The sequence below is a fragment of the Octodon degus genome, unplaced genomic scaffold (genome assembly GCF_000260255.1).
Source record: "Octodon degus isolate 3935 unplaced genomic scaffold, OctDeg1.0 scaffold00252, whole genome shotgun sequence".
Taxonomy (NCBI): Eukaryota; Metazoa; Chordata; class Mammalia; order Rodentia; family Octodontidae; genus Octodon; species Octodon degus.
In genome coordinates, this window is record NW_004524828.1 from 1,618,863 (window position 1) to 1,644,170 (window position 25,308).

Consider the following 25,308-nt stretch of genomic DNA (forward strand, 5'->3'; position numbering starts at 1 on the left):
TTTTTTTTTTTTCCAGAACCGGGGATTGAACTCAGGCCCTTGTGTTTGCCAGGGAGGCACTTATTCTATTGAGCCATCTCCCCAGCTTATCTTTGATAAAGGGGCCAAACAGCTTCACTGGAAGAAAGAGCCTCTTTAATAAATGGTGCTAGAAAAACTGGCCTTCCACATGCTAAAGGCTAAAACTAGACTTGTGCCTATCACTATGCACAAAGCTACAGTCAAAATGGATCAAACATTTAAATATTAAAACAGAAACACTAAATCTTTTGGAGGAAAATTCAGGTAGAAATCAAAGACAGCAGTAGGTAGAGAGTTCATGAACAAAAATCGAACTGCATGGGAAATACTTCAAAGAATCAACAACTGGGATCTCATCTTTCTGAAGTTTCTGTACTTCAAAGCAAATCTCCAACACAGTGAAAAGAAAACCCAAAAACTGGAAAAAATATAGCAGACTATCTCTCTGACAAAGGCCATCTATCTAGAACTCACAAAGAATTTTTTAAAAGTCAGGTCGCCCAAATTCAAAGAACCTATTCAAAAATGGGCATCTGAGATGAGTATACACTTCTCAGAGGAAGAAATACAAATGGTAAGTAAATATATGAGAGAATATCCAACATCATTGGTCTTTTAAGACATGCAAATTAAAACAACACCAAGATTAAATCTCATGTCAGAAAGAGTGGCTAACATCAAGAAGTCAGCTAATAAATACTGGAGAAGCTGTGGAAATAAAGGAACCCTTCTGCACTGTTGGTTGGAGTGCATTCTGGTGCAACCACTATTGAAATCAGTGTGAAGATTCGTTAACATCTAGGATTGGAGATCCCATTAGAGCCAGCTATTACCATCCTGGGTATTTTTCCAGAAGAATTGAAAATCTCATACCACAATGATATATGTGAACCCATGTTTATAGCATGCAATTTTTCATAGCCAAATCCTAGAAATACCTAAGAAGCTCATCAACTGAAGAATGGATAGAGAAGATATGGTATTGTTTTTATACAATGGAGTATTATTCAGCTATAAAAGAGGATAAATTTGAGTCTTTTCTCAGTAAATAGATGCAACTAGAGAACATAATCTTAAGTAAAGTAAATCAGATCCACATGTGCAAACATTATATTATCTTCTTAGTGTGAAAACCTGATAGAGAAAAATGGAATCTCAATGGTACAATAAATACTGGGAAAATGAAATAAACTTACTGAAAATGAAAGAGTTACTGAGTTAAGAAGGACAGTAGAGGGAGTAGGGGAAAGTTACTTATCTATGTATGTAAGCCAGATGGTTTGGACAACTGTACTGTGCATTTCTGCAGGTCTATAAAAATAAGCAGTTAATGTTTTAATTTGTTTTGACTCCTTTTTTTTCTCATTGTTTGTATGTTTTCTCTTCTTAAATTCTCATACATTTCTTTCTTTCTTCTTCCAATTTTACAAGCATATATCTGGTAGTATCAATAACTGTTTGGAAGACAACATTATGTATTATAACACATACTGTGAAATTCATATTATTTTTTAAAGTAAAATTCCATATCACTTGTCTTTTTTTTCTGATTTAATTCTAAGTTGTATTCTGTTTAATTTTTTTTTTTTTTTGGGTATTTTAGGGAAGGGTCAACGGGGTGTTCAGGATCTCACTACTAGATTGGACCCGTAGTGATCTGCTTATTTGCAGCATCCCAAGTGCTGGGTTTACAGGCGCGCGCCCCTAGGCCCAGTCTCAATTACCTTCTCAGCGCGCCCTGGGGGTGGGGCCGGCACTGCAGAGCCAGTACTGCAGGCCCGGGGATCGAACCCCTGGCCCCTGCACCTGCTTGCAGGCCCTTTAGTCTGCTGAGCTATTTGGCTAGCACTTCATGTACTCTGTTTTAAAAAGTTAAAAAATTAAATAAGTGTAAAACTAATGTATTCTGTCATTTTGATAACTCTGTTCCTATATTATTCCAAAGGTGAGAGTACTATTTCCTATTTAAAATCTGCAGTTTGGATACAGGGGTAGACAAGAAATCTCCAGGGAGACCCTGGGCATTGACTTCTCAGTGTGTGTCAATCCTGCCTGTCCTTATGCTATTACTTCTTATCCAAAGGAAGATTAAGTTGTATTGTTGGAAGGGCAGTGACCTGACGTACAATAGTGGCTACATGTCGATACTAGCCCAGAGACACCAGAAGCTTTTGTTTCTGTGGTAGAGATTTATGAAGGAAGAGTCCCCTGTCACATTTGCAAGTAGCAAAACCCAGATTTTAGAGCATAGTCTAATTTAAAAATACGTTCTTAATGATAATAGGATGTCTCGAATTTCAAAAATAGGTCACATTCCATAGTAAATAATAAATATCATAGTCATGCAAAACAGGATTCCTTACAAAAGGGTTCCTGCTCCAAGTCATTTGCTAACCCTTGGCTAAAGAAATAAAAGTAATTTTTTGAGTTTAGATAACTGAAATTCTACTTGTATCTCTGGAAAATGGCTTGTACAATTTCAATAATTGTAAACAAACATAACAACTTGCTTCTCTCCTCTCCCCCACATTAACAATGCTTTATGAAGTTCATATTGTTATTTCAATATGTATTATTCTGCATTTTTAGGAGATAAATCAATATCTGAAAACCTACTCTAAATTTAACATAATACAGATATAATAAAAATTTATTTTTGCTTAGTGGAAGAAATTATACTGATTCAAAGTATATATTACTAAATTTCATGCTTAAGAAAGCTTATATCGCTGAAAAGAACTGCACAAAACCTTCATGTATACATTTGGACCATGAATTTTATTTTCTTTTTGTTTGTTTGTTCTTTTGTATTTGGTACAGGTTCTTACTACACCGCTCAGAGTCATTGTAATCCTCTTGCTTTCAGCCTCCCCAGTGCTGGGATAACAGGCCTGAGCCACAATGCCTGATCTTGGTGCATGGCTTGGGGTGCCCCTGTGGCCCCTCACAGTGTGCGGTGTAGGGGGATCCAAACCATGTCCCTGGGCTTGCCATGCAGGCTCTTAGACCGCTGAGCTATCTTCATGGCCCAATGAATTTGATTTTAAAGATAACAGTATTTAATAGAAAGTCAGACTGCCAGGAAAGAAAACTTCTAAATAAAGAAAATTATAAATTATGAATCCTGAACAGATACTTTTATTTTTGTGTCAAAATCATTCAATATTAAAGCCAGAAGTGAAATCAAAGCTCTTTTAATAATTTCCTCTCACTAAATTGACAACAAAATAGAAACATGGTGATGACATTTTCTTACCTTTCATAGTTAATTAACATCATGGCTAGGATCTAGGGCTTCAGTTGTCTTGATGGAAAGGTTCAATGGAAGAGTTCTTTGTATATTTTTTAAATTATTTTAAGTCTCTGTTTCTTTTTCTATACTCTTTAAAATATATAGAAGTTCCTTTCGGTCACCACAGTTGTACCTGATCTGTATGCAGTTTAGTTTGTCAGAAGCCTAATTAAAATGGTCATTTTTAAGATTTTAATAACTTAACCTGGCCCATGAAATGTTTAGTAAAAATTTTGGCCAATATAATAACAAACTCAGTCATCAATCATCACAGCAGTTAAGAATACTAACTAGGTATGTTAGGGACATCATATAACTATAGTGCACTTGTAATTGTGATGAAAGAGACGCAAAATGGGACTTACAGCTATTAAAGATTTGGAGTAGGTATAAGATTTATGTATAATGCTCACATAGAGCTAAAGAAGACTTGCTAATAAGCTGATGATACAGAACTTACTCACTGTTTCCTAAACCAGAGGACGTTGTAAATGATTTATACTGAACAGCTATGATAAAATGAAAACACTAACTTAAAAATGTCAATATAAATCTGGATTCTGCCATTTACGGGTATGGTGACCATGGAAAACTTGTTAAATGTAGCTTTAATTTTCTGCTTTAAAAAGTACTGAGAGCTCATTGAATTTTAAAGAAGTAAGGTAACTGTAGATAAAAAATAGAAAGAATATTCTATATATATGATATATATATATAGTGTATATGCATATAATACTCTGCAAATTAATTTAGAAATTTTAAAAGTTATTATCAGTGTTAATGAGTTCTAGTTAAGCATTATATGATACTGAGTATTAAAGAGTGATTAGTAATTGCTGACTATTCTTCTGGTTCCTTGTGTAGGCATGGTCTCAGACCTCTGAGGAAGTATGAGGTAATGTCAGGGAAGCTCTGAGGTCAAAATTCCTTTCATTATAACACTGTTATAATGAAATTTAGACAAAATTTCAACCAATTGGTTGAAATTTAGACTTGCAAGTCTTGGCTTAGCATAAATGAAATAGCACCAAACTTTACTAAAAGTCATTGTGTTCTTCATCTAATTCAAAGGAAAATGATTACATACACAAGCACACACACACACACACACACACACACTTACAGTCTTTGCACCTCAAACAAGCAATTAATTAACCAACAAATGTCATTTTTTCCTCTTAGTTACATAACTTTTAATACTTTGTGGCAGAAAACTAAGTGCCCCTAAACCTTTGTTGATTATTTACATAGAAATTGTTATGATTATCTTGAGGTAAAGCAGTTTGTGATTGAGTTTGAGCTCAAGTGGACACTTCTGTACACATATTTTTTAAAAAAAACTAAAAATTTAAGCTTGTCACATCAAACGAAATTGATTGTCCATATATAATAACATGTTAGAAGCCGTCATGATAACAGCATTAACGAATATGGCTATTTTTTAGTATTTATTTATTTATTTTAAAAATAATTTTATTGAGAAACACATAGCAGTGTTACAGTTTCAAAACCTATTACTAGCACACTTTCAATAATTAATACATTGTATATTATTGCCTTAGTGGTTAACTTATATGTACCAGCATTTGGAAAATTGGGATAACTCATTGAACCAATATGTCCCAAAAGATCCTTTTATGATGTAATAAAATAAAAAAAAAAATGCATAAGTCAAAAACCTTAAGAGTGAAAACAAACAATAGATTTTAATTAAAGAAAAATTAAAAGTTCATTGATAAGGTTTCAGATTTACATTAAAACTAACTCTTGGGCTGATGAGATAGCTCAGCAGACTAAGCGCCTGCTTAGGCAAGCACAGGGACAGGGTTCAATCCCCAGCACCGCATGCAGTGCTGGCCCCACCCCCCAGTGTTCTGAGTTGGCCACCGAGCCCCTGCCTGGTTGTGCACACCTATAATCCCAATGCTGGGGAAGTTAAAAACAGGATGATCACTATGAGTCTGAGTTGCATAGTGCAACCCTGTACCAAATACATTAAGAAGAAAACAAATAAAATAAAAATATAAACTGTCTAATAAAAACTAACTCTTAAGATCCTGACTCTTATTTTTTTTTCCTTTTTTAAAATATGTATTTGGAATACGGTCTCACTACACAGCTTGCACTAGTAATAATCTTCCTGTTTTCAGCCTGCCTGGTGCTAGAATTCCAGGTGTGTGACACCACTCCTGGACTTGGTTGCTGGTTCAGGGCACCTGGGGGCAGGACGGCCCCAGCATGTGACAGAATATACTCTTAACTCTTATTGATACTACATTATTAAAGTTTCATGTAAGAAGTAGGATTTTAAGTGTAAGAAAGAGTGCTTCAATTCATTAATAGCAATAAATGTTAAACAGTAGTATGAAATAGTGTCCAAAATTATAGTTTAGTGGAATATATACATCAGTAAGGAAGAGGAATAAGGAAGTGAGTCACAGCCATTGGTCAAAGTAGTAAAACTGATACAGTTGAGAGATAATTATCTGTACATAAAAAAGAATCAGTTAGTAGCACATCCTGAAGACCCTGGAAAAATGGCTCCGTGAGATTTTATAACTGAGAGCAGGAGGTCTGTTCCGCACCTCTGAAACAATAGCTTATGACTTCACTCATTAGCTTGGCAGCTTGATCAAAAACCTAGACTATGTTTTCCAGAGAGCTCCCTTTATTGCAAACTGAGTACTGAGATTGAAGCTTACTACCATTCAAACGTCCAATAAGTGGTCTTTTTTCTAAAAGTCAATTTGTTACTATTTTTTCAAAACAAAAATACTGGATCTAGGTGAGCTTTTGCTTCTGGAGGTGTAAAATATTTTCCAAATTGGCTTGGAAAGAAACTTTATAGCCTAATTTGAAAAACATAATGATCCTGAAAAAAATTGTAATTTTAGCTACTCTCTTAATTAATGGTATTAGATGAATAAATTTTAGAGTAAATAGAAACAGAGCTATCCTGAAGAATACTTTGAATTATTGTTTAAATTTTTTACAACAATATTTGGTAATGTAAAGCAGATGTTGTGTCATGTATGTACAATAGTATTCCACTTTTAAAGTAACAATACTTTTTAAAAGGAACCTTTAAGGTAGGAATTAAATACACATTATTTTAATTCACTTATATAATTTTTAATCATAAGATATGTATTATTTCATAATTTAAGTCAAAATTTGAAATATTTAAAATAGTCTTGGAATTACATTAGTATTAGTAAGGTTTTCTATTATTGGTGCAGAGACTTCTGTTGCACATTGCCTATTAAAGAAGAGGCTTAAGTATTAAAATAGAAAAATTAAAGCTAGGGTTTTTATTGAGAATAAAGATAATCAAATGATACCACAAGTGAAAATATGTTTCTTTGATACTTCTCATCTGGGTTATTTTGTTCCTTCCACTGTCTTTTTATTTTATTATTTTCATAGACATATAAAGACATGTAGACATATGAAGGCCATATGCCTTCAATACAAAAGCATATTGTGGTGATATACATATGTACAAACACATATGCCTTATAGATGAACACACACATTTTCTAAATTAAGAGTTTGTAGTCATGAACTGTTAATACAATCCTAAACAGCAATGATTGATAAAATTTAAAATCAGAGAAAAATGTGATTATATTGATATCTATATCCATCCATAACTCTCTATACAATAGAGAAAATATACACATACATATATATGCATATATTAAATATTTATAATCATTATTAATAGTTCTAGAAAATCCCCTTTATTATTTGGGTAGAAGAAAATAAAATTGAGATAGGGATGTGTATTCTTTCCTTCACGAGTGAAAGTTTTGAACTGCCTTAAGGTCAAGACTTGAATGCAGGGGCGGGCAGGGGAGATGACTCAGTGGAATAAGCACTTCCCTGGCAAGAACAAGGGTCTGAGTTCAATCCCTGGTTCAAAAAAAAAAAAAAAAAAAAAAAACTGGAATGCAAGTGCACACCAAGTGTTGTGGTCTAAGGCATAATTTTGGGAATCCTTGGGAATGTTATAAAAGCCCTTTCACCTAAAAATGGGATGGAAGAAATATGTTTATTTTAAACTTATCAAAGCTCAGCTTCTCCATATACAGATACAGGTTTTGCTCCTCTGACCCATACAAGAGTCTCGGACCTATCTTTTGGGTGTTGTTTCCATGACTAACAAATCTTATTACTTCCACGTGGTTAAACAGGTTATGGTAAGGAAGCCCTCTAGTAATGTGGACTTGGCCCAGTTAGCTGAAAAAAACAACAACAGCAAAACAAAAACAAAAACAAAAACAAAAACAAAAACAAAAACAAAACACCAGAACTCTGTTATGCACATAAGATAGTAGCATTGACCTGATTTCATCCCACTGCAATTTTGCTATGCTGGTTTACACTGACACGTGGGTATGAAGCTTCAAATTAACTATAATTTTAAATAGTTTTGGTTTTAGCTTTGAATTTAAAGTTTATAATGTATGTTCAATTTTTCCATGACAGGAAGAAGAGAATGAAGCTAATAAGTATCGCTTTATCTAAGAAATAGCACATAGGAATCTATGCTTTTCTGTGTGTATGTTAAAAGATTCACTGAAACTATTTTTGATAAAATTCTCAGTCTCACTGTTCAGAAATCAAATGAGCTAATACTGCAATTTCTCTTCTTGAGAGAGATTCATCAGTATCTGATTCTCAAAATTGCATGACAAGTGCACACACATACAAATGTAATCAATGAAATCATTAGCACTTATTATAGAAGACAGTTTCAAATTAATGGGTGATGTTGAAGAAAGGTATAGACATGAATCTTTCACTTTCTAAATTCTATTTGAATATACAATCAATACATATTCCTTGAATAAAACCAATTGGATTCATACTTCTTATATGAAACAAACACTTAGCAGTCTCTCCCACATTAGTAAAAATGCCATTTTCAAGGCTCTTACACTGAATTTCAGATCCAAGAGAAATAGTGAATGTATGTTGAAAAAAAAATGCACTGTTGTCTTTGCTTTATTTGCATAACCAGTACTATTTCAGAGGATCATGGCGGCCTCCAAGCTCTGCTTATACTGTTATAAAACTGATGGCCAGACTTCATTATAAGGCACGCCTAAAGACTCTTGGAAAAGAAGTGAATTTTAACATTGTCTAATTTGCAAGATATATACATGCACAGAATGCTGGAAAAACAAAATCAGGGTTGAGGAGGGTGGAAAAGGAAATGAAATGTGTTATGTTGCATGTGCCAACTCCACGCAGTCAGTGTAATCATTACGTACCACAAACATACTAACAAAAGTAAAAAACAGAAGTAGCTAATACACATTTTTTAAAAAAAATATTAAGTTAATCCCTGAGTGAGACAACATTATGGCTATCATGTTTCCATTTTTTGCATATGTAAGTTAGATTTGCCAATTAGTGATAATACTTTTGTTTTTTGGTACAAGTGTGCTTGCTACAAAATATCTAATAGTTTATTCCTTTTAAAATGATAAGATTATGAAATATAAGTGTGTAATTGTCTCCAAATTCACATTTACATTTTACTTTTCAGATTCCAAAGTTCAGTTACTGGAGATGATATCTAACATTTATGAAAATGTATTACATTGTCATGTGCTAATATAAATTATAGTATTCTAAACTATGACAAAATTCTTATAAATATTTTTACCAACTTAATGAAACTTACAAAGCACTATCCCCCAGTCTTTAGGTGACCTGGTATGTGTTTTCAAAAAATATTTTTAATAATCTAGTATCTTTCGTAAAATATACTTACGCACATCATGAAGACTTACATGAACCTAAAGTAACAGTGGCAGTACTTAATTCCATTGCTTTGCTTGATTACTTGCAGCCACTTTTCTTTTCAACAAGGGAATTCTTCATAATAAACCCAGTTACATTTTCTTATTTACATTGTTTAAGTTTTTAAAACTAGAATTAAAATGTGAAGCAATGATGAATTTTCCATTATATATTTTTAAAGACTTAATTTTTAGTATTTTCAACTAGTGAGGGGCTCTTGAAAGAGAAAAATCATGGCAAGAAATAGGAGGTAGTTGATTTGTCATAGATTTAGGCTTTGTTTACAAGATTCTAAAACTCTGGGATAAAGCCTGAAATATTAATAACATGCACAAATGTTTCCAATTACTCACTTTTCTGACATCACATAGAGTAGCCCAAGCATGGAAATTGAAGTTTATATTTTCACCCTGTTGTTTGCTATGTTGTAGATCTGACCTTCTAAGTCATATTTCTCAACTCCCGAGTTTGCCTGAAGTAAGTATAATTGTTGTCATTTCACCACTTTAGAACCAAGTAAAATTCCAGCCCACGCATAATGATTTATTAAAAAAGAGTATTTAAAATATTCCAAGAATAGGCCATAGTAAAACAGTAAAGATAACTCAGAATGGCATGATTCAATCATTTTGTGAGTAAAGAGCTAACTTGCTCCTCCAATAACCTTTAGAAACTGTAACACTGACTGTGAACTTTCATGAGGTCAATCTATTTTGAACATATCAGAAAAATTAAACATTAGCCCACAAGTGACAATTAATTGTTCCACCACTTGAATTGCCTGAAGTCTCCTTTTCTCATAGTCCTAGCCTCTAGAGTTAATGCTCCACTCACGTGTCACATTGCTCCTTCATCTAGAATACCTGCTACTGGTTTTCTCTCTTCGACTTGAAACCAACAGAATATACCTAAAGACAGAGGGGCCAATACGTTTCTTAAGAAGCAAGTAGTCACGAGACTTTACCTGCCACCGCAGATAGAGAGGGGAAAAAAGGAGGAGGAAATACTTAGCAATTTCAAGAGCCACAATTTACCATGGAAGCCTCTACTTAATATTCCGCTTGATCTGCCAAGTTTATAGCCTGGCAAATCTGAATACAAATGTCGATGCAAATGAGGACTCATTATTCTTACAAGGTCTTTGTGTTGAAGCTTAATGTAACTTGGTTCCTATGGTTGCTCAGGGAACATAGACTGCAAGACAGAAATGATGAAAAGGAGAAAAATAGAAAGGAAATTTCTATTAAGAAATGGAAGGAAATGTTTAAAATGCACTTCAGCTTGAAATGCGAGTATGCAAAGGAACAAAGCATTTTTAGTGCAGTCTCTCCTTATTACCAGTTACATTAACTTCTCATCAGCAACAGAGGAGTTAACCACTCAAGATCACTCTACCCAGAGAGAAAACATAACAGTTCTCCCTTTACTGATTATAACACATTGTTCCCATTATAAAACCAATTCTTCAAATTGTCAAAAATTTTTACCATTCTCTTATAATTATAGAGCTCTTGGGCTGTTGGGACCTACACATTCCGATCTCTAAGACGACTACAAATGCACAATAATACCCCACCCAGCAATATCCTTCCTTTCATTGTAGATTTATTGCCAAATAATTCAGAATCAACATGTTAAGAAAGCTAAAATTAATAAACTACACATTGAAAAATCACAACAGTTTAACATCATTCATTTATTGTTTACCACAACCCATTGCATGAAAGGGTTTCCCCAAGTTAGGGGAAATCCTGAGAGGCTGTAAAATTATGCTTATATCTCATATACCATATTACATTGTTCCGATGACTCTTTTGCATGGTTAGCTGTTGTTTACATATAAATACCTTCTCCGGAAATAAAAATGTACTGAAGGGAACAGGAGCTGCAAAGCTTAGCAGATACGATGATCCCAACATCATGCAGTAAGGCTTGCTTCTTCATCCATAAATAAAGCACATTTGCATCCATTCAGTCAAATTAGCTCCATTAAAAAGGTGGTTATAATTAGCTCCTTTTTCTGGTTCACGGGTAAAATTCTTGCATGCCTGCTGTTTTGATTAAATCCACCATTGTCTTCCAATAGCTGGTGCTAATTCTTCCAAGGAAATCTTCAGTTGAGGTGTTATTTTATTCTGTGCTTCCGTTAGTTGTCTAATTTACGCCAAGTCCCTGCAGTGTTTCCTTAAGCCATCCTCTTTGTCTTGCCTTTGAAATTTACCAAATCTTACAAGAAATCAATACTTAATTGATTATTCACTTTTCTGCAGCTTCAAACAGCAAGCACGCATAAGATCCTGGAGAAGTCCCCGATTTCCAGTGCAGGAGGTTGCTTGGTGGCAGAGCTCTGCAAGTGGCCAACAGCAGGCATTCCATGGAGCCGTGCACTGGCGTGGAGTGCCAGCGTCTGATAAAGAAACGAAGATATTCTAACGAAGCAGGAAAACTTCCCGGATAAGGCAGATCCATCTCTAGGATTTGGATAAAAGGCTGAAGCAGGAGCAACTGGATACCAGAACATTATTATTTTTTTTTCCGTTAATCCTTTGGCTTTTTGCTTACCCTTTTCTTCCCATGGCACTGAAATGGAATATCCCAAGTGCCACCGAACTCAGACAACTCCGCGCTGGAATGGGGGTGAGACTGGTGTAGTACCTCTGGCATAGAATAAGGATGGCAGGCACGTAACATTACGAAATGTAGGACAAATTCAAGTGAAAGAGAGGGAGAGGAGAGAGAGGGGGAGAGGTAGAGCTAGAGACAGATGGCGGATCTGGCTAAGAGCCAAAGTCAGTGAAATGAATTACATCGCTGAATAACTGTACACCATTGATTCTGCCACTTGTTGCTGCATGGTTTAAAGAAAAAGCCCCAGTGTATGCTGGAATCCTCTTATTTGTCATGTGTGCAGCAGACAACTTTCACACATAACTCAATCCTGACAATGAGGTGCTCTGGGTGTCTTGAGTAGGTGTGTAGATGCATGCGAATGTGGTTGTGTGCATGTACATGTGCTCGGGAAAAGCAAACATGAGTGTGTGTGTGCATATGTATGTGGGAGACAGGAGGAACAAACCCTGCAATCCAACCATTTTTGTTTAATGAAGAGTGGAAGACTGGCATTCAGAGACGTGGCTATGTGCCGCATATTAATGTGTGCTCATCAGACCTCCTCCCCCGCTTTAAAACTGAGTGCCACTGCACAGGAGTGAGCGAAGCCCTCCATAGATCAGCCACGTGGGAGAAGCAACTCATGAGAGAACGTAGCATTGCAAAACCTACAGACGTGGCACGAGGAATTCTGCAGAAGAACAAGTGACTCTGTGACAAGAAGAAAAGCTGGTCCCAGGGATATGATGTTTGGGTATTTTCTAAAAGACAGCCAATCTCAGCAGATTGTTCAATAAATGCCTCATACTCAGGATGAAGGGAGACATTATGGGATGCCCAGGGGGCTTTGGAAATCAAATACAATGTTTGAGTAGCACAATTTGAGGTACATTATAAAAAAAGCAATTTGAATTGCCAATGAGGCGACACATATCTGCATGCTAATTAGAACTGTGTCAAGCTTAGTCTGCAGGCTTCTAGTGATGGGGAGGAATGTGCATGTAGCTCTGCTGAGAGATTGTTCCTGCATAAATTATCAGCTTTGTCCTACTGATCATTTTCCCAAACAAACATGAAATGCAAGATCAAGAGGCTATTCTAAAATTAAAATTATTGATTGACAAAGCCCAGATTTCAGAATCTAATTAGAGAAGGCACAAACAAAAGCTGATATTATTACTGACTGGCTCAGCTAGCAGCCAGCCTGTGCAGGGTTTGTAATTTATCTTTGTTTATGCAGCCAGGATATTAAAAATGTAATTAAAATGGTAAAATGATCTGATCAGAAATAGCCACCTAGTGGCAAGTATATTATTTTAAATGGATTATAAAAGCATTGGTCTGTGCAGATATAAAGTTTTTTTGTTTTCTTTTTTCATGACAAACCTAGCGTCTCATTGAGGTTTCGCCAAACAATTTATCTTTTGCTAATAAGTTGTCTTTTGTGTTTTGTTCCATGGATAAGCAACATCATTTATAACCCTCATTTGTGCACTAATAAACATTCTGCTATTACAGGTGGCATCCTGTTATTACAGGAACATCTTTCATAAATTATGATATATTTTTGTTATAAAGGCCAGGGTACCAGAACACCTATTCTCTATACCCAGCATATACATTAAGTATGGTAATTACATGTGTTTGATACTATTGGCAGGTATGGTTTCTGTCCACTCTTTTGCATTCTCCCATGTAAGATAAATTGCATATCTCTGGAATTTGGCATTAATGATCATCTCAAAAATGAAAGGTTGCGAAGTAAACCCACGGGTCTTGAGAACGTTCTCCAACTTACTACTTCAGTATAGATTTAGTTACTTAAAAGCAAGTAATAAGGTGATTCGAGTGATTTATAGGCTACATCTTCTCTCATTTAGCAACATTTTGGAAGTGCCAATGAATTGTTTTAGGAGCAAATTGTCTAATATAAAATTTATTAACCAAAATGCATCTGCTGTCATCTAATTGTGGATTTTGCAGCCAGCCGCCAGACTCAATCTTGTGATTCTCTAGTAAAGTGCCTAAAAATGCATGATAAATTCTCTAAGAAAAATGAGAGCCTTGGCTTGGGAGTGCTACATAAGAAATGTTCAAACACATTTATTTTCCTTTTTTGTCTCATTTTATGAAATCACTGTGGACTTGCTCAATTCCCATTTTAAGAAATTCACAATTTAGGGTGCTGTCAGCAGCTCGAGGGTCTTTTGTTAGGTGCATTTAAAATGCCAAATTAATTATTAATGTGTGGTTAGAACTGTGTGATTTTGCAAGCCCTGAAACCCTATTAGTAAATCATGATCTGGTGACTGATGCAAGAAATTTCAAGGTGCCAACCATGTAGATCCTATCAATCTGATGGATCACTAATTTTTAGTAAATTGGGCCTTTGGACTCTTTGTTCCATGGATTTACACACTTTTCAGTAGAAAACATAGTCGAACCAAAGTAGCATCTTTTTATTCAAAGTGTACGCCAAACAAGCAGACTGGTTTTGCATAATCAGTAGCTATCCATCTCTAAGCAGTGCTGTGTTTCAAACATACTTTTTACTTGTGTTGCAAAGTGCCCAATGAGAGCAGGTTGTAGATTTCTTAGGTGTTCAGAAAAAAATTTAAAGGAGAAAAAAGAGAGGAAGTTCCTGTTACCAGAAAGGCGATATCAGAAGTTTCTTTTATCTACCAGGAACTGTGAACGAAGAATGCCATTCTAGGGTTTCAGTGACACCACTAAACCAGTGTAGATGCAACCACACACAAAACCAGTTCTTAAAAATATCTTTGAAAGTAAAATGAAAATTAATAATGAACTCACCTGAAAGGATATTTTTTACTGTTACTATTATTATTTCTGAAAATATGCCTATAAAATATGCTATTATATTGAGGAGTAAATAATTCTTTAAAATGTGGCTTGTTTGTAAATTGTGGTCCGAATGCTACGTAATCCTTTGATAACCCAGATGGGAAAACGTCTTTATTGGCCATATTTGTTTTGCACAGATGGGCCTTGACTTCTAAATCCTTGTAATGTTCATTAACACATTTCAATACAGTATTTATCAATTCTGAAGTATTTTTCTCTCAGTAGATGCTATCTAAGCTTATGCTGGGTTCTGACCTTACCATCTGTCCCCTCTACTTCACTGCGACTTATATGTTTATGGAAATATCCTAGCACAGATATAAAAAATGACTTAGTAGAGATGAACATAAAGGACTACTGATTTCTCCTGCCCCTACACCTTCCCTCCTTGCTATTATTATTGTTTCAACAATTATGAGTTTGACATTTCAAACCCACATTTATATACAAGATATGCCTTTAGTCACATTTTTAATTGCTTTTATTTTATACCCATGTTTAGGAATGTAAAACTTATTGTTATATGTTATTTGAAATTATCTTTTCATTTGAAATTATTGAAATAAGTTTTTAACATATAAAATTAGTAAAATTTTCCATATTAAAATGATGCATTCTTCATAGACTCCTTTGCACGTATACACATGCAGTACTTCATTTTCTCAATTATCCTGAAATCCAAAGCTATGATAACCAGACACTCAAACCATTTTCTAATTGTGCTTAGTTACTGTACTTAGGGCTAGTTGTAAAACAGGGTGGACCACCAGAAACTTCTTTTATGTGTCCTCTTCTTCTATTTCTAATCTTGAATTGGTGATTCTTCATGAAAGGTAGTACAGTGGTACATCAGTTTATGAAATTAATTTGATTTACAATTTTGAGGAAGATGGCAGCATTTTTTTTCTGTGGGGAAGATGGCTGAACTCATGTTTGACTTTCAATATGGAGTTTGTGGATTTTCCTTAACACTTTTGTTTGGGAATTGAATTGTTTGAAAACAGATACATTTTTGAACCAAAGTATTACTATATGTAAAATCCTATGGTAGAGCCCTGGGGAGATGGCTCAGTGGAATAAGTGCTTCCCTGGCAAGTGCAAGGGCCTGAGTTCAATCCCCAGTTCCACCAAAATAAATAAATAAATAAATAAATAAATAAATAAATAAATAAATAAATTTAAAAAAAAGGGGCTGGTGAGATGGCTCAGTGGTCTAAAGCACCTATTTAAAACAAGCTTAGCAAAGCACAGGGACCACGGTTCAATCCTCCAGCACCACATGCCAGCCAGCCCCCGCCCCCTGGTGGGCTGAGCTGAGTTGGCCACACACACACACACACACACACACACACACACACACACGCATAAATAAAAAAAAAATCCTATGGTAGTTTTCCCCAAAGCTATGATTATATTCAGCACACTATGGAAGAGAAGTTCATTATCTTTACATTCTTCTCCAGGCTTTCAAAGTTATTCTGATTTACAAAAAGACAAGTGCGAGAACTTCATGGCTACAATACATCACATCTAAGTAAGTTAAAAACAAATATTTAGCATTCTCAAAGCCAGGCTACTTCTGATTCCCTTGCTCCACATTCCAAGAGCAGTTCAGCCTTAATCATGTTGGCCAGACTGCTAGCTTTGTTGTTTTTAATGATTTTCAAAAAATCAAGCACAAGGACAAGATGATCATGGCTTGTTGACTAAGCACTATTTCTACTATGCAGTAATTAATTATTATTTGTAATGAAGTAATTTAACAGGTCCATATTTCTCAGACAGAAGTAATGTGCTACTTTTGGAAGAAAGGTTAAATATAGTTTAGAGGTAGCATTACAACATCAATGCTTTTCTAATGTAGATATGTTTGAAGTTTCCTCTCTTATTGGCAGTGGAGGAAGTCCAGTGAGTTAACTTTGAGTTACTCGGTTGGCAAGGAGTTTTCCTTAAATTGCACAGTGCAAGTATCAAGAAAATCTGCCTAACTTCACATCTGTCAACAAGAAGATAAGCGGTTGGATGAGAATGTCTAAAATATCCCATTTATCACTACAATTCTGTGATTATGGTGCCCAGATAGCTGCTGTGATGATTGAACTAGGGTATAAATTAAACCATAATAACAAAGACATCCAAAGTGTAGTGACTCAATCATTCAGATCATTCCTTTGTAGTAGTTCAACTATAAAGAGGCAATCTGAAGTAAGCAGAAGGTTCTTCCCTGGAAGTTTATCCTGGCTGTGTGTTTATTTCCATGATATTGTTCTAACACTTTCAGGTTAAATCAGGACTAGATTCTACTTGGTGGGAAGATGTAAGGGATGAGGAAAAACATGTGGTCACCTGTAGTCTAAGGTGACTATCTGCAAATAGTAGGAAAACCAAGAGAATGTAAACCGAAGGAAAATGGGTTTCATTTCAAAGACTTCCTTCATCTTCCCTGAATTCTTAAAACAAAACCTTAAGAACATCAAAGACTTCCTTCAAAGTTCCTCCTTCCCTAAATTGTGAATTAGGGAAGATTATCCTTATAACTCTTCAAATTCTGGATCTATTTTGTTTTTGGAAGACATCCTACTTCTCTGTTAGATTTCTTTTAGGCAAATAAAAAATTTGGAGTACAGTATTATTGAAAATTTGTTCCATCTCTAAAATTTTATGCTCCTTGTTTGCTAAATAAAATAAACAGAGACTTTGTAACTACATACATACACATGCATAAATTTTGCCCTAGGAGCAATACATTTATTTATTCTTTTTTATAATTTTATTTTAACATTTATTTATTAATAAAATATTTCAAATTGTCACTGTATATCAGTGGTACTCAATCTTCCTTGTGCCTATCAAGAGCTTTAAATTTTCATTTCTTCATATTATGTATGTAAGGACTTTTTTTTAAAGAGAGTACAAAGTTGAATTAAAACACAATTGACACAGAATTTCATTTAACAAAGTAATATAAAATTTACAGTATTCTTGTAGTACATAGCTTTGTCTTCCAAACAATTATTTATATTACCAGATACAGATATATGCAAGCAAAATTGGAAGAAAAAAATAAATGCGTAAAAAATTAAGAAGAGAAAAATAGTCAATGGAAAAAAGGAGACAACAAATTAAGTGTTATCTGTTCCTTTCCTCAGACCAGTGGAAATGCACAGTACAGTTGTACAAACTATCCTGTTCATATAAATTGTCCAATTAGGACCAAGTTATTGATATCAAATTCCTTTCTAACTCGAGTCAAAAAGAGCCTGTGGTAATCCCGGCACTTTGGAAGCTGCAAACAAGAGAAGCACTACAAGTCTGATCTAGAAGTGAGACCTTGGACACCTTGCAGACCCTTCCCTAAAATATAGAAAAAAAAAGAGTCAAAAAGACATTTTTCTGTGTATTTGTGGTATAACACCAGTGAGAGGTGATATAAAGAGTGCACGACTCATCTGAAAAATATTCGAGAGTCTTTTTAAAATTTATTATTATTCTTTTTTATTTTATGTATTTGGTATAGGGTCTCACTATGCAGCTCGGACTCCTAGTGATCCTCTCATTTTCAGCCTCCCTAGTGCTGGGATTACAGGCGTGCACCACCACTGGAGTCGGTTGTTGGCTCAATGTACCCCAGAGGCAGGGCCAGCACAGCATACTGGATGGGGAATCAAACCCTGGTCCCTGAGTTTGCCAAAGCAGGTGCTTACTTTGTTGAGCTCTCTCACTGGCCCTGAGGGTTTTGTGTTTTTTTCAGTACTGGGAATCAAACTCAGGACCTTGTGCTTGCCAGACAGGCACTTATGGTGCTGAGCTCTATCTCCCACCCCCTGAGTGTCTTTTTTGCATGAGACAATTTATGAGTTATAGTGAATGACACAACACTAAACTATGCTGCTTTTCTTTAATAATTTTATGGTTCTATGATGTTTATGAGAAATATGTTCCAATTAGTATATAGAAGCTTATGTTTGTTATAATATCCAAAAGAATCACATCCAGGGCCAGGGAGATGGCACAGTAGAATAAGTATTAGCCTGGCAAGCGCAAGGGCCTGAGTTCTATTCCTGGTTCTGCCAAAATCAATCAATCAATCAATCAATCAATCAATCAATCAATCAATCATATTCTAGAATACCTTAGAAAATAAAGATACACTAAGATGTAGTTAATTATAATAGACATATTCAATTATAGTAAAAAAAAAAAGTAGAGATTAGACATGGCCGTGCGTTTACCTTCTTGAGAAAAATTAATTGTTCCTTTGTGCTAAAAGCAAAGTTGAATGTGGTAACCAAATACAGACTAATACTCTTGAACAGCATGTATTCCCCTTCAGTTATTACAAAAACCAGTGCTATCTGCATGAAAGACCTCACAGTCTGCTAGCAACACAAATGGAGTAAAATGGAGTTAATGTAGCTAAAACGATAAAATTGTTTTGAAATGTACCTTTTTCATTACATCAAAATACAATTTTGTTTTTAAGATAGTTAAGAGACAAATTTAAACTATCAGTATGAAATCATACAGAATTGTTTGTTCCTGTTTTTCTTTCTGGGGGTAAAGGTGGTTGCTGGAGGGCTGAACGGAGAGCCTCTTGGATTCTAACCAAGCTCTCAGCCACTGGATTGCTCTCCAGAAAGCTATTAACAAGAATTTTGACATCAAGGTCTAGAATTTGGAAAGAAAAACCTGGACATAGACAGTAATAAAATTAAGTATCATCTACAAAGGCAGAAGTTAAAATGGGATAAAACTAGGCGCTTGTATCAGAGAACAGACCAGGTGTATTTCAAAAGAGAAATTAGAACAGTGGAAATAAGCATGCATTCATTCCTGCAAAAAATAACTATTGCGTGCCTAAGAAACATACAGTAGGAGAAAATTATACCAAAGCAGGAGAATTATCTTCTAAAAAGCAGCCATTTATACTAAGGGCTGGCAAACATGTTAACTAGGAAATAATTGACCACTGGTAAGCCTTCTGGTTAGTGTAAAACCTAATTTGTAATGAGATAGTAGAAGACAAATGGTAAAAAGTAAAGGTAGAAGAATATATATATATATATATATATATATATATATATTCATAAAACTATATAAATAATCTACGGTATTTTGTTTCAAAAGCTTTTAAATAGTTATGACCAAGGAACATGGGGACGATTACTGAATTTGTTTTACAAGGGTAGGTTCCGGAGAGAAATCTCTCTCACGTATGAGATGCATTTTCTGTTTTGAAATATTAATTTTGTGAAGCCTGTCTTCATAATGTGATAGGTTATCTTCCTTTTTGGAGAAAAGAAATACTGTAAAATCCTTGACCCTTTTAGTACTTTATGGAACAATTAGATGCCTATGTCTTGAGCACAGGCATCCGTCCAATGACCTTGAAGCTACAGCACTCTTAGTCAGTTGCTGTCATTGGATCCTTGTGGAAAGCAAACTCTATTTAATGAATCTTTGGGATACTTAGATTCATGCCTTAGCAGTAAAGAACATCATTATGAGTTTTATTAGGTTGAACTTAGTTTTTATGTGATCCAAAAAGTCACCTCTTGCACCTAAGTAAAGAGGCTTATTTATGTAATTATCTGCACATATGTCCCTGTCAACCACTATATATAATCATTTCATAGCATTCAAATTCAGCACAAAACATCAAGACCTAAGAACAAATATTATTACTATAATAGGTTTTCATTTTGAGAGGTCGTCAGGGGAAGGGATTAATTTTGCTTGCTTGATTGTATACACAGTGCAGCACGCAGAGTCATGTTACAGTGCTTCTATCTTGAAAATTGCATTTTGATGTAATAAGAAAGGCACTTTTAAAATAATTTTATAATTTTAAATACATTAATTGCATTTCGCTCCATCTTGTTTTGCTAACAGACTTCGAGGTCTTTCATGTGGATACCACTGGTTTTTGAAATATTAGAAGAAAAAGAAATACTTTTCAAGAATTATTTTTCCATTCACTCCTTGAGTTTTAGATGTTCTTCTTAGGTCAGTCTGCAAATGTTCTGCAATATGGCGTTTCTTGGGAACAATTTTTTGAATTTAACAAAATGAGCAATTAGGTATGTCAGACACATGACTTACTGTTCTGAATAGTTACAGTCTTCAACACCAATGGATTTCTTGAAACCTAGGGAACAGGTAAAGTTTCATTGAGTTTCCTAACAAAATGCTTAGGTTTTTAAGGCATTTATTAATGGCATGGTCATATTGATCTTGCAACTCTAAAAGAGTTCTTTTTGACACATATGAACAATATTTATTCTGCAAAGCATTAGGTCGAAAAGTGGACTATGTTAAAAGGATTTTACCTGTGGAACAAAGGAAGTTTCTTGTAAAGTTACCGATCTCTGTGAATCAATGTCACACAAGACTGAAGCAATCTGTAGTTTGTGTACAAGTTAATAAAAATCACTCTTCGTAGCTATGAATTTTAGTTAAGCAAAGAAAGTAGATATTTTTATTTTCCTATTTCAATTAAACTTATTATTTTGTGTCAAGTTGAGAGCTTTTTAATTTTCTATACAATGTGTTATTAGTATTATTAATTAAATCAGAAATAACTTCTTCACTAAATATTAGCATTACCACAACAAACAGTTCAAAGGCTCCTTGGAGATGACCTCCACCCAGTCCACTCAGCTGAAGAAACCGAGGCCCAGGAATGCATCTTTTAGGTGGAGCTAGAGCAGCTTAATACTGAATTCCTGGTCCATGATTCTTTCCAGGAAGCATATTGATGTAATTATGAGCATTATTCAGATTGTCATTGATTTTGAATCTTTCATTACTGGTATATCTGTGTACACAAAAGAAAATGTGTTCTTTTGACAATAATAAATTTAATAATTTCAATATTTACTAGATGCATCTGTTAACTTTAACATTTAATAGATACTCACAAGCTTATAGAAGATTTAAAAATTCCATTTCTAAAACTATAGGCACTTTAAAAAAAACTAGACAAAAATTGAATGCACCATTAAGAACTAACTTAAAAATTCTTAACCATTTTTGCAACATCTTTGCATTTGTTAATCACCAGTAAACACAGATCTCTTGTAACCACATTTAAAAACTAATAATAAAACTGTAGAATTATAAGGAAAGTCAATTATATAAATGTTACTGCTATTAGATCAATTACTTATGAGAAAATCGTATATTTTCCTATTAATGTTAAAAAGTTTAATCAGTGCCAGAAGTTTTGGTTGTCACTATGTGAAGTACTCATGATACCATATTATGATGGTAGGTCTCTGGTTTAATAATTTTTAATTAATTTTTTTGAGAAACAAATAGCAATGAGACAGTTGCTAAACAGGTTAGTAAGACAGTCACAATAATTAATACATTGCATATTGTTGTCTTCATAGTAGCTATTCATAGTACAAGATGCAGACATGATATCTTGTCCAAACACTATTAGTACAAATCTTTCCTCTCATTGAATTAACAGAAAGTAGCTGCATATCTACCCTATTTTGAATATTCAGATACACAAGCGTCCTTCATTTGTATCTCCTTTTTTTGTTCAGTTTTGTCAGAGATGGGTATCCCATTGTCTTTAAATATTGTAGGTGTGTGAATTGAGCAAAATAATCCAATATAGTCCAGTAGTCCATAATAGTAGTGGGTTAGAGCTCTAGTTTAGTATGTGTAAAGACATGGATTCAATCCCAAGTACCAAAACAGAAATGTGGTTGGGTAGTTTTGAACATGAAAGATATTGCAGGATAGATGCAATAATTAAAATCTAGCTTGTCTCTCTGACTGTGCTATCCCTTTGTTCTCTACCTCTCTTCTCATGGTGAACCTGCTAAACTCAATCCTTTATTTGGAATCTTTGGCTGCCTTGAATCCGGAGCACTAATAAAATATTTCCCCTTTCACACTTTTGAGTTGGATTTTCTTTCTCCCTCATATAGCCGCATTCACAATGTCTCCCTACAATCACTTACCCCCCCCCACACACACATACTAACACACCTGCACTCTAAACCAACGGTCATTAAGAACACCTATCACACTGATACATTTAGCTTATGGGTGCTACTATTTGACTTCTCCTGAATAGAACACTAGCAGATTTGAAAAGAATTCCTATGAGGCACTATTTCGGTGAGAAATTTGATTATAATTGCAGAAAATTTAATAGAGAATTGGTTGTCTTGCATGCATATAAAAACATGGCTTGTGTTTATTTCAATCATCTTATTTTTTATTTTTATATGTATCAGTTATTTAATTAGGTTCTTAGTAAGATATTTAGAACACTAATTTATGAGGATAGATTCCCTTTGTCAGAGCAAAAACAGATAGCTGGTAGCCCCAGAGTTGAGGAACAGCTTTGATTTTTGCTAAAATCTGTGAGTCTACCACTTTCTGATCCACCTTGTGCTGCTCTGAAATCTGGTATCTCTCTTTCTTGGTGTCGAAGATCTCACCCTCCTGGTGTCTGGGTTTCTGCAGCTTCTTCTTCTTGAAGTAAGCATCAGTGAGGTGTTTGGGGATTTTCACTTTGCTGATATCAATTTTTGTGGAGGTGGCAATGACAAATTTCTGGTGTGTTCTTTGTAGAGGAACATGGTTAAGGCTAAGAGGCCCAGTCACAAGTAGCAAGCCACTGGCCAACTGCTTCAGGAAAACCACTCTCTTGCCTCTGTGATGCCTGGTGAGGATGATCAAGATGGTGCCAGGAGTGATGCTAGTTTGAAGCTTCTTCACATGCTGAGTGAAGGGCTTCTTGTCCTGGCTCAAGAGCTTTTGGGGCACATCTTTAGTAGGGCAGTATCTAGGCATTTTCTGAAGCTTAACTACCTGGATATCTTCATTCTTGTCCCCACCGACGGGTTTTGTGATTATAGCAAGAACTTCCTCCTTTTTTTCTCTACCTTTAATTTAGCAGCTGTGTATTTTCTCTTGTACAAAGCCTTTCTGGAATACATAGAATATCAGGAGTATATACCAGTACCTCTAACCAGGACAGGATTTTGGCTGCAGTGGGGCTGCCCTTTGCCTTCACCTCACCCTTTTTAACAGTAGCACTGGAAGAAGCCTTCTTGGCTTCCAGAATCTTCTCTTTAGTGTCCGTTCTCAGTGTTTTCACTCACCATCTTAAGAGAAAGGTGGGAAAGAGAACTAAGTTTCCAACTTCTGGTCTATAATCATTTTATTTTATAAGGAGTGTGTTTGATTTAAAATATTTTAAGAAGGAAAAAATACAACCCAAAGAGAGGTTGTACAAAAGGCTAAAGAAACATTAACATTTGATGCACAATATCCACTGTTTTGTACTTTTGTGTATCATCAGAATATCTATCTTGCCAGAGTGACACAGTGGGTTCACTTCCAAGGGCTGCAGCAGGAAGAAGTGGAGCACAGCAGCCAGACCCAAGCTACATCCACCTGGACAAGTTTGAACTTGGTAGATCTGGAACTGGTGCTAAGGTACTAACTCTACCAAAGCTCTATACCAAGTCAGAAGACAGTGCTACACAAAATGACAAAGATAAGGAGTAAAATGCATTCTCAGGCCCTGAGCCTACTCATAAGAAATGCAGGAGACAATAGCATAGAAGAAGTTGGAAATCTCACACCTGAAATCTCTGAAATAATAGCATCTGAAGTAAAGAAACAACTGCAGAAACATATAGAGAAAATCAGATCAGAGATAATTTCTGAAGTAAAAAAAAATAGATAAGAAAGTAGTGATTCCTGGAAGAAACTGAGAGACAATAAGAAATTGATATGGTCAATGGATAAGAGATCTGTATAACATCAAAGAGTGGACCAGTAGACATGGAGTAAGGAAGTCTTCATCAGATAGTAGCCAATCACTCTATAGCTATTGTGTTCTAGGAATTAGTAATATATCTAAATGATGCTTTGTAAAATTTCACTTAGGTTATATAAATATCATCACCACTGGCTAGCAAATAATGATAATGAAGAAAGGCATCACCCACGCCCTGGAATGTAGGAAGCACAGTTATAGAAAGGCTACATCTGCATAAACACAGGGCCCATCATGTGCGTGATAGACTGTTTTTACTGTCTTGTGCCTGCACACATTGCCACTGTGAAACAATTTGAGCTTTGTACTAGATGATTCCCAAAAGAAAAGCATTGCGTGTGTGTTTAATAAATGATTTGCTTGATGAGGGTGACATGATGAGGTCCTGTTTTCCACATAAGTGGCATTAAAGTAAATATTGGTTTTATCTGAATGGAAGAAAACAAAGAGTCCCTTCATTAATATTTATGTGTAAGGTTCAAATTCATGAATGTAATATGATATTTTTCTCCTGTTATACAAATTAGTGTGGCATAATATGGCATGTCTTTATAAAGAATGCACATATTTAAAGCAATACATGTGTACTAATAGTTTTATAATTTAAAAATCATACATATATATATGTGATTTTAGAAATGCCTACTTAAATATAATCAAATGCAAATGTGAATTAGTATTTCTTTATTTTTCTATTCTTCATACTCTTTTGTCATCCCTTTGAAGCATTATACAGTCTAATATTACTTTTCTGGGGACTATGCACTAAAATGAGCTGTATTCTTTTTTTCTTTTAATTTTATGGGCTAAGAGTTGTACCCAGGGCCTTCACACTGAGCTGTATTCCCAGATGTGTTTATTTATTTTTTACATTTTCAAACAGGCTATCAGT

At 34.9% G+C, this 25,308-nt stretch overlaps 1 pseudogene; it reads right to left on the reverse strand.

The window, feature by feature from the left end:
- Positions 1 to 22,888: 22,888 nt before the first annotated feature.
- The window catches only part of LOC111813989, a 32,648-nt pseudogene continuing 30,228 nt past the window's right edge, over positions 22,889 to 25,308 (reverse strand).